General features: G+C 44.2%; 2 protein-coding genes across 2 annotated transcripts in view; one reads left to right on the top strand and one right to left on the bottom strand.

Annotated features, from left to right (window-relative positions):
* LOC141122064 (uncharacterized) overlaps positions 1 to 14,788 on the bottom strand; it is a 236,834-nt gene that overhangs the window by 105,543 nt on the left and 116,503 nt on the right. The window lies entirely within an intron of this gene.
* The window catches only part of LOC141122057 (uncharacterized), a 108,169-nt gene that overhangs the window by 63,302 nt on the left and 30,079 nt on the right, over positions 1 to 14,788 (top strand). The gene's annotated exons all lie outside the window — the stretch shown is intronic.

The following is a 14,788-nucleotide window of genomic DNA, read 5'->3' as shown; positions in this document are numbered from 1 at the left end:
TGGCCAGAATGACATCATGCCCCCTACAGGAAGTTACTTGTACTGCTGCTAAGTTCTCTGCGGAAGAGATGATCCTTATTTGCACATTAAGAAAAACATTTTTTTTTAACATGGGGTGGTGTTTGTGTGGGTGCCTAACACACATTCATACATATGAGGGCCAATTTAGACAGGTTCCGGTTTACAGCATGTTTTTAGAGTATGGACGGAAACTGGAGTACTTGGAGGAAACCCACGCAGGCACAGGGAGAACATGCAAACTCCAGGCAGATGGTGTCACAGGTGGGATTCAAACCAGCTACCCTTTTTGCTGCTAGGTGAAAGTGCTAACCACTACACCACTGTGCTGCACAAATATGTATCTATAGATGTAGGTTCTTGTGTCCACTTGTGAAAATACAAGGGGGTCATGGCACATCTAAAGTCCAAATTTGGTACTTAAGATGGTCATGCACTATGCAATCTGATTGGCCAATCTCTGCACAACTCGATATTTCAGAAAAATAGGTAATAAGAAGACGCACTTGAACAATTAATTCAAATTTTTGGACGTCAAACAGGCTCTTGAATTAAATCAAATTTTTTTATTTTTTTTTATTTTTCTACTTTTTTAAGATTGCAGTGTATGGTCACTTTTAAAGAGCAAGATCTGAAAATATTAATTTCTTGGGTTTAGAAACACTTTTCTGTTCTTTGTAATGTATTGAAATATTTGTGTAAAATAGAAAAAAAAAACATTTCAACGATATATGAAGTAATAGGAATGAGATTAGCATCAAAAGGGGTAATTAAGTGAGAACAACTACTAATTGCCTAACAAGACACATCCAATGAGATGGGCGTGCGCTATTATCAATGAGAAAACAGCCGTTACCCTGGCAACAGTTGCTGTTTACATATTTATTATCGCGTTGTGGGTCTGCATGCGCCGGTTCACATGCCCAATCAATGATTTATCCGCCGCAACAATTAAGGTATGAACCTGCGCAGTAAATCAGCCCCATTGTGTGCTCGGGTTTATACTGTCAGTCAGTGGAAAGTGTCTATAGTGTTGACAAATACAACTACCGCTTACATCAGAAGTGACAGTTCTGTGTATCTGTGCCTCCATGCTTGGAGTGAATCTATGTGCCTTACTGCTGGAAATACTCTTCCTACTACCGTCTCTCCGGTAATAAATGTTGTCGGGTTTATAAAGTCAGTACATGTGATTCCCTTGGTGAAGACTCTACACCCGGCACCCGCTTACACACCGCTAAGAATAGCAGCGCTTTACCGCCGACACTGCCCCCGCCCCAGTGTGAAAGGCGTCTAATGGTTATGTTCACATTTAAGTTTAATAGTCAGGTATTATCAACCATTCCCAATCATCAGCTCATAAAGGATTATTGCATGTAACATCTGGACAGTGCTAAGTCATTATGTTAGTGAGAGAATGACAGCAGAGGTAGAACATAGCATAGGATGATTTTACAACATAAACACTAGATAATATCCTGCAGCCTCTGCTACATTCAAACATATTAGCATTTACACTGCCAGCTGTAATACACATCGGTTCGGGGGCGGGGCTCTCACTGGTCCAAGGGTGGGGCTATCACCTGTCCGGGGGCGGGGCTCTCACCAGTCTGGGGGCAGGGCTATCGCCAGTCTGGGGGCAGGGCTATCGCCGGTCTGGGGGCAGCGCTCTTGCCGGTCTGGAGATGGGGCTATCTCCAGATTCTGGGGGCTCTCTTATCGGCTCGGGGGTGGGGCTCTGATGGGTCCAGGGATGGGGCTCTCATAGGTCTGGGGGAGGTGTGCTCAGTGCTCCCGTTGGGTTTCTCTGCTGCTCCGAGCCTCTAAGCACATTCAGGCTGCATGAGGCAAGGCAGGGCAGGGTCAAAAAGTCAGTGGAGCTCCCAGCCCCGCCCCTCCCTGCTGACAGAGCCTCCCTCCCAAAGCTGAGCCCCGGTGGTCGGAAGGTGTAACAGCAGACCAGGCTCAGGCAACACACAAAAGCGTGAGTAAGGCACTGCAGAGTGGGGCGCTGCCGGCGCCACTAGGTAAAGGCAAAGCAGCACACATAACATAACTTTGTCTGCAATCTACACTGACACTCTGGGGGGGTTTCAACCCCCAAACCCCCACCATATATACGTCCTTGTGTATATGACATGTTCCTGACCACCGCACTCTATACACAGGACTGTATATGACATGTTCCTGACCACTGCACTCTATACACAGGGCTGTATATGACATGTTCCTGACCACTGCACTCTATACACAGGGCTGTATATGACATGTTCCTGACCACCGCACTCTGTACACAGGGCTGTATATGACATGTTCCTGACCACCGCACTCTGTACACAGGACTGTATATGACATGTTCCTGACCAGCGCACTCTATACACAGGACTGTATATGACATGTTCCTGACCACCGCACTCTATACACAGGACTGTATATGACATGTTCCTGACCACCGCACTCCATACACAGGACTGTATATGAGATGTTCCTGACCACTGCACTCTATACACAGGACTGTATATGACATGTTCCTGACCACTGGACTCTGTACACAGGACTGTATGTGACATGATCCTGACCACTGCACTCTATACACAGAACTGTATATGACATGTTCCTGACCACCGCACTCTATACACAGGGCTGTATATGACATGTTCCTGACCACCGCACTCTATACACAGGGCTGTATATGACATGTTCCTGACCACCGCACTCTATACACAGGACTGTATATGACATGTTCCTGACCACCGCACTCTATACACAGGGCTGTATATGACATGTTCCTGACCACTACACTCTATACACAGGACTGTATATGACATGTTCCTGACCACCGCACTTTATACACAGGACTGTATATGACATGTTCCTGACCACCGCACTTTATACACAGGGCTGTATATGACATGTTCCTGACCACTACACTCTATACACAGGACTGTATATGACATGTTCCTGACCACCGCACTCTATACACAGGACTGTATATGATAGTTCCTGACCACCGCACTCTATACACAGGACTGTATATGACATGTTCCTGACCACTGCACTCTATACACAGGACTGTATATGACATGTTCCTGACCACCGCACTTTATACACAGGACTGTATATGACATGTTCCTGACCACCGCACTCTATACACAGGGCTGTATATGACATGTTCCTGACCACCGCACTCTATACACAGGACTGTATATGACACGTCCAAATCCTCATCCTCCCCTTCTGAATGTTCTTCTTTCACCCAGTCTTTTAGATCCTGATCTGTGGCATGTTTTTGGAGTTCTATCAGTGTATGGTCCAGGAGACTAATTACCTGTGTCAACATTGGCATAGCAATCTGTGCTTCTTGTGTGGTGGCTGCCATTTTAGCCACTTTGTCAGCAAGAGGACCATCTAGGGGACCATCGGACCACACCTTAGGATTCACTGGTATTTCCTGGACATCTGCTAGGATTTCTTTTGCTAAGTATATAGGGTTTTCAGGGCAAAAGATGTTCATTTTCGATGACTCTACCCTTAGTCCCCCTTTGGGAGTGGCTCTCACTGAAATTTGCAATATTCCCATAAGGTCTCTACCCAATAAACTGACTGGACACTTGGGTATAATTCTGAAACTGTGGACTATTGAAGGACCCATTTCTAACAGGTTTACCCCTAAGGGAGGGGTTTGGAAGGTTTAAGTGGGGAGGCCATTCCTTCCCATAGAAGGTTCAGCTTGGATCATCTCTCCATTCCAAAATTCTTGGGACAGTGTGCTGCAAGTAGCACCACTATCTACAAGAAATGGTATATCCCTACCATTTACACAGAGGGATATCATGGGTTCTTCCCTGTAGTGGAGAGAAATCAAAGGAAAAGCTGGTTCCCCACCAGCTTCATTGTGGGACCTGAGTCCCCCAGTCAACCTGAAACCTCGGAGGTCTTTCTGTGGAACCTGGCATCTGTTTGGGTTCAAATTTGGAACCCCCACTTATCTCTGACTACCTCACCTCGTGAGGGCAGTTCATTTTCCAATGATTATGGTCCCCACAATTGAAACACCCCATCTTTTGTGGCTGTGTATTCTTATTAGGATATGGTGACCTTGAATAAGGTCCTCGACCCCTAAATCTGCCTCTTCCTCTGCCCCTACCTCTCTGGTACATGTCTGTTTGGAAGTGGGTACTTATTGGTTTCTCTCTGGGCACCTCGAAACACCATGCTGCATCCTTTTCTGTTAAAGCCTTTTTAAATGCATCATGTGTTTGTCGTGGCCAATCTGAAATTTGTTGTTTAACCATTAATTGCTGCTGTGGTTTTTTTTTTTTATCAAATTTTTTTATTTATTTTCCATTATATACATTACTTCATACTTTGAATCTACAATATTCAAGTTTATCCAAATAGATACATTTATCTTAACAATTAACAATTCTTAACAATTCTTCCCCCTTTCAAGCACAAAAAAAAACAATAAAATTTAAACACCCTCCCCCTTCCTATTTCTCCCACCCCTACACCAGTAGTGCTCCCTCCCCCACTCGTCCAAACCCTCAACCTGTGCAAAACAATTCTGTTTAGGAGGCTACTAAGCCAATTCAAATCACTCTTAAGCGTCAACCTTAATATCCCAAGAAAAAAAAAATAGAGAGAACTATATGAGGCTTCTATGAGCCATACATCCTTCATAATCAGTGAGTAACTATGCCCTCTTCCCTTTGCTATATCTGTTCAAACTATCCCTTCTCTTCTGTGCCCCCCTTCCTCCCTAAGTGTTCTATCCCTTCCCATTTCCCCACCTCTTATCCCTTCCCCGTATTCAACCCCAGGTGAAAGGTGAAAAAAAACTAATAAGGGAGAAGAAGAGAGAAAACATTTTTTTTATTATCCCCCCCCCCAAGTTCCATGAAACAAAAAGTTCCAGGGCGTCACCTCTATTGGTCCGGGGGATAACCTTTCAACCCAAGAAGCGATTGCTTCCCAGAACACCTTAATCTCAGGGCAAGACCACCATAGGTGGAGAAAGGTGCCTTCCTGTCCGCACCCTCTCCAACATCTGGCGTCTGCCGTCGGGAACCTCTTTGTTATCTTAACTGGGGTCCAATACCACCTAGTCAAAAATTGATATGACATTTCTTGAATCTGAGAGCTTATAGACGTAGAGTGCGTCAAATTAAATAGTTTCTTAATTTGTGCTGTGGTAAGATTATGACCTAGTTCTCCTTCCCATTCTCTAATAAAGTGTGGAACTGTTTGATTTTGTGTCGTGAGAATCAGTCTATACATCTGTGACATCAAGTGTCTTTCAGTGGGTATATTTACACACATGGATTCAAAAGCAGTAAGAGAACTCACTGGTCTCATCCCGGGTTTCAGACCCTTGAAAAAGCACCCCAATTGATGGTATCTCCACTCCTCCATAGGTATCCTCCCCATTTTCAGTGTCAAATCTCGCAGGGGGGTTAATGTTCCATGAGAGGCAAATTTGCCACATGTTGTATCCCCATCCCTCCCCCAGGCTCCAAAAAATCCCACCTCCTCCCCTGGAGGAAACCATGGGTACCCCTCCAATGGAGTCAGAGGGGATATCCGAGGAGCATAGTCTCCTGATTGATTTATCCCAAATTAAGAGTGTGCTCTTTGTTAATGGTGACGTCCATTTTGAGAGGCCCCTGTCTGTACTCGGAATGCACGGGATTCCAGCCAGCTTCCTGCCTGCCATTATCTGCTCTATGGAGACCCATATTTTCTTAGCGGAGTCGTGGCACCAGTTCAGGATCCGCACTAAAGACATTGCTCTATAATATAAAGCTACATCTGGTAGTCCCATTCCCCCTTCCAATTTGCCTCTACGCAAAACATCATACGCCAATCTGGATGTTTATCACTTCATACAAATGCTATGAAGGCCTTACGTAAGGTTTTAAAAAAACTTTGTGGAAAAGATAAATTATTTTGGGTAGTACACTCATCTTTATGGCGTTGACCCTTCCAAACCACGTTAATAACCGGCCCCTCCATTTCTGCAGGTCCCCCATTACCCCCTTCATTAAGGAACCATAGTTTAATCATACAGTAGTTCAGGATCTGCTGTGATATGTATTCCCAAATATGCCAAAGCGTTTTTGTTCCAAATAAAAGGGATAAGAATTTTGCAAAATCGTTTTCATCCCTAAGGAGACATGACTAGGTAACAGTACAGGCTTTTCAAAATGTATTTTGTAGTTCGATAAGTCTCCGAACTTAGAGACATCTGCCATCAAGGCCGGTAGTGATGTCTGTGGTGATGAAAGATAGAATAATAAGTCGTCAGCATATGCCGAGACTTTATATTCAACTGATCTGACCCGTACCCCCTGAATTTCAATGTTTCCCCTCACTTTGCAAAGAAATGGTTCTAATATCATAGCGAACAACAGCGGGGATAATGGACACCCTTGTCTTGTGCCATTACGTATTTGGAAATAATCCGACAGTGTGCCATTTACTTTGACTCTCGGTGTCGCATATAATGCTGCAACCCAGCCCATCATGCGGTCCCCAGACCCATCCCCCTTAGCACCTCCGTCATGAATCCCCAGTTCACCCTGTCAAACGCCTTTTCAGCATCCATTGACAATATCACTCTTGGGGCCTTGTCAGGGCCGTGTTGCATCCAATGAAGGGTGTGTAATGCCCGAATGGTATTATTTCTGGCCTCACGGCCCTTCATAAATCCTGTCTGATCAGAGTGAACTAGTTTCACTATATGATCCTGTAACCGAAGAGCCAAAATTTTTGCTAAAACCTTAGCTTCTGAGTTTAACAAGGAGATGGGTCTGTAGTTCGCGCACTGCTGAGTATCTTTCCCTGGTTTAGGAAGTATCGTTATGTATGCCAACAAGGCCTCTGGAGGTAATTGATTGGAGGCATTAATTGAATTAAAGTAGCTACATAACGGGCCTCCTAATCTGGTAATAAATTTCTTATAATATGAATTGTTGAGCCCATCTGGTCCTGGGCTTTTACCTTTTGGCAGACTCGATATTACTTCGTTTAATTCATTAATAGAAATTGGTCTATCTAATTCCTTGATTACCGTGGGCAGCGCTGAATTTTCTATATACTCTCGAATTTCTAATTTACGCTGTTCTCCCATCGCATTCGGCGAAACAGCATGAATATTATATAAAGCCTTATAAAATTTGTGAAATTCTGCCGCAATGGCTTGAGATTCCACTATCTTTTTATTTTGGACTATTAGGCTATGCACATGTCTGGATTCTTGCTGTTTTTTAAGCTGCCTAGCAAGTAGCCGACCACATTTATAGCCCTGCTCATAAAACAGATGCGCATAGTATCTATGCTTGTTTTTAGCTTTGCGGTCTAGGCATTGTGCTAAGTTATATCTCAAGTCCTCCAATTGTTGGGAATCTGCTGGGTCCAAGTTTTTTTTATGTTTGATTTCTAATTCATTAATCTCTTTCAATAAATCTACTATTTCTTTTTGTTTCTCTTTTTTAATCCGTGACCCATGTGCTATCAGTTCCCTCCTAATCACTGATTTGTGGGCTTCCCAAACAGCCTGCTCTGAAACTTCTCCAGGCATATTTGTTTCAAAATATGTTTTTATCTTATAAGATAAAGCCTCCACCACTTTATTATCGTCCAGTAAAGATTCATTCAACCGCCAAGTTCGTTCTAGGTGGCCTGCAGAAATTGGAAGGAAAGTCACGGTAATCGGAGCATGGTCTGAAATTGTTATTGGTTCTATAGTGAAAGAACGGGTCCTTTCAAGATAGAACTGGTCCACCAAAAAAAGATCTAGGCGAGAATAATTATCGTGTATTTTGGAATAATAAATATAATCCCTTTTCCCATAATGTGTTACACGCCATCCATCCACCAAGTGAAAGGAACTGTTTTAGATGCTTTAACGCTTTAAAAGATATGTGAGTTTTGCCCGTTGACGTATCTATCTTTGAATCTAGGGTAAGGTTAAAATCTCCCCCTAGCCCTCCCTGAATTCCTCCAACAGCTTCAGACTCGGTTCACACAGGGGCGACTTGTCAGGCGAACTAGTCGCCTGACAAGTCGCCTCCCATTCTTTACAATGGAACCGTTCTAATCGGAGCGACGCAAGTCGCTCCGACTTAGAAAAAGGTTCCTGTACTACTTTGAGGGCGACTTGGGGCGACTTGCATAGACTTCTATACAGAAGTCGTTTTGCAAGTCACCGTGGCAGTCGTGTGCAGGTCGCCTTGGTGAGGCGACCTGCAAGTTGTGCCGCCCCTGTGTGAACCGAGTCTCAGTCTTTACAAGGAAATTGACCGTTCCGGTGTTTGGTGCATATATTGAGGCAAATGTATAGCAGAAGCCGTGTAGTCTTACCTTTACAAACAGGAAGCGACCCTCTGAGTCTATTTGTGAGGCTATTACAACCAATGGACATGTCTTTCTAAAGGTTATGGTTACCCCCCTTGCTCTTGCAATCGGGGATGGTGCATGAAACCACTGGTTACACACATGCACGGGCATGTTCGGAATGGAGTCCTTCACAAAGTGCGTCTCCTGCAAGAAAACCACGTCATCCCTAAGGTGGTATAGTTCCGACCAAAGACAAACCCTTTTTTGTGGTGAACATAAACCTCTCACGTTATATGATATCACCGTTATTGGGGCTGCCATATCCGATAATACTATTGCCCAATATAATCATCCAGTAGCTAGTGTCTCTTTGCTCCCAGCAGGTGTCCCCGGGGGGTGAAAAAAAAAAGGGGGAAGAATTCCAAAAAGAGAAGTAAAACCTCCCCACACCATCCCTGCCTGCCCATCCCCCCTCTCCCCCCCACTCTCCTCCGCCCCAATATTCCACTTTAGGGAATATGTACTAAACAATAAAGGACTCTGAGAGGGGGTGTCTCCCCCCCTAGACCTCTCCACCTTCCTGCTACACCGCAGGATATCAAGTCCCTTATATCGGACCTGGCCTACTGGGCGACCCACACCCATCCTCCCACGCATTAGTATATATCCCTCCCCCCTCCCAGGCATTATAATATATTCCCCTTTATTTATAAGTGCATCCGGCTATTTGTCCCCTCTATAGAGACCTTCCCTATCATCCCTCTTACTCATATACACTATGCGGGGTAACCCCCCCCTTTTCCCCTATAAATGCAGGGAAAAAGGGGGAGAAGAAGCAGGGAAGAAAGGAGGAGAGGAAGAGAAAAAAAACCACCCACCTATTCATATGTTATTCACCTTAACAAACACCTCCATTCTAAAAATAATATCATATTCCCACCCCGTCCCCTCCCTCCATTACTTATCCTCTTATACACCAGACTTCATGTTTTTCTATACACTGGGGGGACACAGGGTATTTTATCCTTTATCTTTACAACTCACTCCTAGTGTTAGATTAGGCTATTAAAAAAAAAAAATTTATTTATATATATATATATATATATATATATATATATATACACACATACATACACACACATACATAAATACATACATTATATATATATATATATATATATATATATATATATATATATATATATACACACACACACACACATGTATACTTCTATATGGGGTCCACCAGATCTCTGTTGTTGTATATGCAATAGGTATATCATGAGGTAACACATGTTCCAGAGGATGAGAGGATGTATCCATGAGTCCATGTACACACCCATATAAACTCGCTCCCTGTTTGCACAACTGACTGTGAAAAATATACATATATATATATATATATATATATATATATATATATATATATATATATATATATATATATATATATATATATATATATATATATATATATATATATATATTAGACACACACACACACACATATATACACATATATGCACATAGGTGTGCCACAACGCACCCAATCACAGAGGTACATATGAATAAGTGCTATCTATCACCAACCGTGTGTAAGGAACGTGTGCGCACATACATATACATATCTCGTGTGCATATTTTATATGAGATCCACTAGATCTCTGTTGTTGTATATGCAATAGGTATATTATAAAATCACATACAATCCAAAGGGTGTATACGTGAGCCCATGTACACACACATACACACACACAAACACAATCCCTGTTTGCACACTTAACTGTGAACGTAGATCCCAAATACAAGTAAACAGTTAAATATATAAAAAAAAAAAAACACAAAGCAAAACAAAAAAAAACTGAATTAAAGAAATGAATCCTCAAACCATTCCCTTTCCTATTCCCCTCCCCCCTCTATCTCAATTTCCCCACAAAGTGAACCCCATCACGTCTATCATATTTCCTTATGTCCCTTTGATTGATCTCTACATTGGGATCTATTGGGCATTTGTTGCCATTGGGAAGGGCATTGTAGGGGGTTCATAAAATTATTCCTCCTCCAGTCCACAAAGTCAATTGGGGGTAAATCTAAAGTCTCTACAAACACTTGCAGATCCTCCTTAGTGTGCAGGGTTGCTGTCTTGCCATTTCGAGAGGCCGTGAGGCTAAACGGAACCCTCCATAGATAGTCTCTACTGCGCGTAGGGCCTCTAATAGAGGTTTAACATTCCATCGTCACATTAAGGTCCTACGTGATAAGTCAGGGTACAGAGATACATGTACTCCCTCCAAAATCATTTCAGAATTGCTTCGAGTTATTTTCATAATTGATTCCTTAACAGTATATTTATGTCATTTGCATATGGTATCTCTTGGCTTCTCAGAATTTGGGGTTACATTAGGGGGGACACGGTGAACCCTATCCACCTCAATGTTCTCTGGTGATGAGTCCCCCATTATCTGGCGGAATATTCTTTGAACAGTTGGGAGCAATTCAGGTGACCAAATCGTTTCAGGTAATCCTTTTATTCTAATATTTTGTCTACAATCTCTATTTTTATAAACGTCTAACTGGTCCCTGTAGAAATTCAGGGCTTCCTCATGTTGTTTTACAGTGTCTTGAATGTCTGCTACTGCTTGTACCACTGCTTCATGACTATTTTCTAGTGACTCTACCCTGTGACCCATTGCACGTGTATCCTCTCTGAGGTTTTCCACCGCTTGTTGACACGACTGTTCCACCGCTGATATCAGTTCCTGGATATCTGATTTAGTGGGAAGGGACCTTAAAAGCTCTCTAATGTCCAGCTCCAGACCCTCTAGACCCCCACCTGTCCCTACGGATAGTTTATTTCCATATTGTATTGGGACAAAGCTAGGGGTTTTGGTCTGTGCTACTGATCCCTCTCCAGGGGAGCCTGGTCCATCCACATTCTTTCCCATACCAGCCCCCACACTTTCTTCCTCCGACCCTGGGGGAGTCCTATCCTTTGTGGATACTTCCTCACTGAGGTTCAATACTGTCCTGTCTCCCCCGTTCCGACTAACCACTTGGGTCTTTAATGCACTTTGCTCTTGTACCTGGGAGTCCTGCTGCACTTTAGATGGGCCATCTCTCCTTCTCTCTGTTCCAGAGTCAGCTTTCATTGGAGTTTCTCCATATCCCAGACCGCTCCGGCTGGGGGATTGTAGAGCTGTCTCTATCACTGGGGGTCCGCGCTTTTTACTGTGCTGCCATCTCTGTAAGCCGTCCTTCCTCTTCCCAGCCCTGGAGATCTTTGCTCTGTGGTTTGCATACAGCGACCCGGTGTCATCATTCTCTGATCCGTTTTCCTCGGATCTCGCCCGCTCACTGAGCGGCGTCCGCCGTACATGGAGAGAGGTATGATCTTATTCCTCCATCTTGTTGTGCTGCCTGCTTGCGTGTTGGCATGTCTCTGCTAAGCTCAGTAGGCTGAAGGGCTGGAGCGCTGGGAGGTTCCCAATCAGCCTCACTCACAGCCGTTTCAGATTAGCTCATAGCCCGGGGAGGTGTAGAGTGGAGGGCGTTACTCAGCACATCCACTCACACAGGTAAATGAATTCTTTTTAACCTCAATAGTTCTGACAATATACAGACACTTTCATGTACCAGCATCTGGCTTTATGGGAAAATAAGTACAGCTTCATTATCTGGTCATTGAAGTCCACCCCTCCCATATAAAGATTATATTCGTGGACACAGAGAGGCTCTTCAACTACATCAGATACCGTGCAAATTTGAACCACAGTTTCTGCATTAATGGAATTAACCACTTGCCGCCCACCCACCATCAAATGACGACGGGGTGGCTCTCGTTCTGGGTGGACGTTATACGACGGCGCCAAGAGCGTCCGCTCTCGCGCGCCCATGGGGTGATCGCAGCTGCGCCATGTTGCTAGAACATGGGGGGACCCCGATCTCTGTAAAGAGCTGTGGCCTCAGTTCTTTAGCCATGTGATCGGCTGTGTCCAATCACAGCGGGTCACATGTAAACACGGAGATGCCGGTAATCGTTACTCCTCGCTTCACACTGACAGAGTGTGAGAAGAGGAGAGCCAATCAGCGGCATTTCCTCGCAGAGGACATCTAGGTATGTAATCAGGGCACTGATAATCAGTGTCCTGATTACAATAAAGCCCACACAGTGCCAGCAATGAGTGCCCACCAGTGCCAGCATTCAGTGCTTATTAGTGATGTCCATCACTGCTGCCTATCAGTGCCACCCATCAGTGCCTATAAGTGAGGCATATTTGTGCCTTCTCATCAGTGCCCATCAGTGAAGGAGAAAAATTACATAATTTACTGACAGAAACTGAGAAAAACCTTTATTTTATTCAACATTTTCGGTCTTTATTTTTAGAAAAAAGATAAAAAATCCAGACGTGATTAAATACCACCAAAATAAAGCTCTATTCGTGTGAAGAAAATGATAAAAAAAAAATCACATGGTTACAGTGTAGCATGACCGCGCAATTGTCATTCAAAGTAAATGGCCTGGGCAGGATGGGGGTGAAAGTGCCTGGTATTGAGGTGGTTAATTGTCCTTCCACTTCACTGCGAGCAATTCATTAGTTCTCAAGCAGGCTTTCTCCTCCTTTCTAAGTTGGATGTTTTACAAGCCGTTGAGGGAAGCCCCGGCATTTAGGTCACACGGTGCCACGAGCCAATTCCAAGATTGTGTCTAAAAAGTGGCACGCAGGCTGCACAGACTCCCTAGACCCGGAAGTCCAGGGAAGGTTTCTCAGAGATTGTGGTTAATTTACTAATGTAAAGTGGTGTTTATGTGCTGGATATTATATAAAAAAATGACATGTATAGCCTGTGGCCCTATCGCACAGCTTCTACATTTGGACCCCAGATCCGGCACGCTTGCTGGTGAGATGCTGTTTGATTGGAAGGTGACCAGTGAAATGTATGATGGACTCATCTATATAGATGGTTTGTTGGGGCGTATACATATCTGAAAATTTCTGGGAGAGGTAGTTTATGAGGGGCGGAATTTTGTAAAGCTGATCATATTCAGGGTCACCCCGAGGACGACAAAGTGTGTGATCACTAAAATACATAAAACGCATTATCATCTCATATCTATGCCTGGCCATTGCAGCAGAGAACACGGGCATAGATGAATCGGGTCTCTGGACCAATATGATCGCAACTCATTCTTTTTAGTAATGCCCACGTTGGATTTTAGGCCCAAAAAAGTTTAACATTTATAAACCTTGATAGGTCTCCAAAAATCTAGGGGGGTTGTTAAATTTGCTTTTTCCACCTGAATTCCAGGTTGGGCATTGAATGGGGGAAGTACGAGCGCTGCACAATCTGTGGGCTGCTAATCAGGACTTGCACAAGCACATCTGGAAGATCACTATGGGCTCCATGGGTCTGTGGTCGAATTCTTGGTGTCTGCAGGATGATACTAGTGCTAGCCACCTCACCAATTTGGACTCCATTTGTGGGACCCGCCAGGTCAACACAAAATACTTCTGTCCTGGTATATAAAAGACTAGGATGTACTAGGCTGCTGGTGCCTGCCAGTTCACCAAAAGGTAGTGGGACACAAGTACTGGCATCCTGCTACATATAAGACAAATCAAGTGTTCCTAGCACTTCAGCTACCCGGGGTCGGGTATGCCTGACCTTAGCAGGGACCTCTCCTCCATCCTCTGAGCTCCCTATCGGGGTGCTACCGCTCTGTACAGGTTCTTATTCAGAGCCTGATTCTGTCAGTGAGGACTCCCCCTTCGCTCTCAGCTGTCATATTCAGAATCCTGTAGGCCTCTTCACTAGTGTACTTCTTTTGGGAAATTTTGGCCACTAAATTCACAGGTACCTAGTGTGACTCACGGGAAAAAGAGCTTCTGGCTGTCAACGACTGCTTGAACTACTACAAATGTAGCAAGGTCTCCGGCCTCCTTCAGTCTAATGAGAACCTCCAGAGCCAGCTGACATCCTTCTGTATATGGTTTCTTGTGAAGCATAATGGGTGCAAGGTGGAAGTTATTGGGCACCAGACACTTCTTGAATGCAAGAGATGTTTATTTCTCTTACAAACTTTTTGGGGGAAAGAGGGTTAGGGCCAGGACACCCTAAAGCAGTTGCAAGTTCAATTAGCAGACTCCAAGACTTCAATAGGAGGACAGCCGTGCAGGGAAAGGCATCCAGCAAGACGCCACATCTGCACGTGCAGGAATGCTGTCTCCTATGGCAACAGTCTTTAACAGTTCCTAACACAAAGCACCATAGTTCTTTTACCTTCACTACAACTTCTCCTTGTAGTTCTTCAGCCCACTGAGCTCCTGGTCTCTCACTAGACCCTCTGATTCACAGACTCTGAATCCCTTGAGCTTCTCCAATCTTCATGGTGGTATCTTCCTCAAGCGTCACTCCTGCTTCTTTGCTGGGT

This window comes from Aquarana catesbeiana, unplaced genomic scaffold (assembly GCF_042186555.1).
Source record: "Aquarana catesbeiana isolate 2022-GZ unplaced genomic scaffold, ASM4218655v1 unanchor237, whole genome shotgun sequence".
NCBI classification, from domain to species: Eukaryota; Metazoa; Chordata; class Amphibia; order Anura; family Ranidae; genus Aquarana; species Aquarana catesbeiana.
The sequence above is the reverse complement of the archived record's forward strand: the minus strand, read 5'-3'. Positions and strand labels throughout refer to the sequence as shown.